Genomic DNA, 491 nt, shown 5'->3' with positions numbered 1-491 from the left:
CCTGCACCTACCAACGAGTAATAAACGAGCAATTGTAACTAACTGAATAGTCATAACACATACGCGAACTACGGACTTGTTAAGACCGATCAAAACCCTAATAAAACATATTCATCTACAAAGAAAGTAATGTTTATGTAATATAAAATTCAGGATCTAAAATAGATTGGTAAAACTAACTTGTGATGTACATTTAAATAACAAGTCTTTCTTCCTCTGTCCATGGATTACAAGTTACAACAAGTATTTCTTATAGCAGAGAATTGTGTAAAAGGAGAATTCAAAGAAGAGACTGAAGTTGTACCATTCGAGACATCATCTGATGCCGCCATTTGATTATCCGATAATCTAGAAACTATCACAAATTTTTTTAAGATTAGGGGTACATGACCAAATAAAATATAAAGATCAAGCAAAGATGTTTACCCTATCGATGTGGGAGAAGAAGAGTAAAGATCTTTAACAAAAAAAAAAAAAAAAAAAAAAAAAAA

General features: G+C 31.0%; 1 long non-coding RNA gene across 1 annotated transcript; it reads right to left on the bottom strand.

The window, feature by feature from the left end:
- LOC109128488 lies at positions 304–473 on the bottom strand. The gene is made up of 2 exons (XR_002034917.1): positions 427–473; positions 304–355 (listed from the first exon to the last, which is right to left on the bottom strand). It is a non-coding gene; the product is annotated as an uncharacterized LOC109128488 (long non-coding RNA).

This window comes from Camelina sativa, chromosome 13 (assembly GCF_000633955.1).
Source record: "Camelina sativa cultivar DH55 chromosome 13, Cs, whole genome shotgun sequence".
In the NCBI taxonomy this organism is placed as follows: Eukaryota; Viridiplantae; Streptophyta; class Magnoliopsida; order Brassicales; family Brassicaceae; genus Camelina; species Camelina sativa.
Note: the sequence above shows the minus strand (reverse complement) of the source record. Positions and strands in the feature narration are given on the sequence as shown.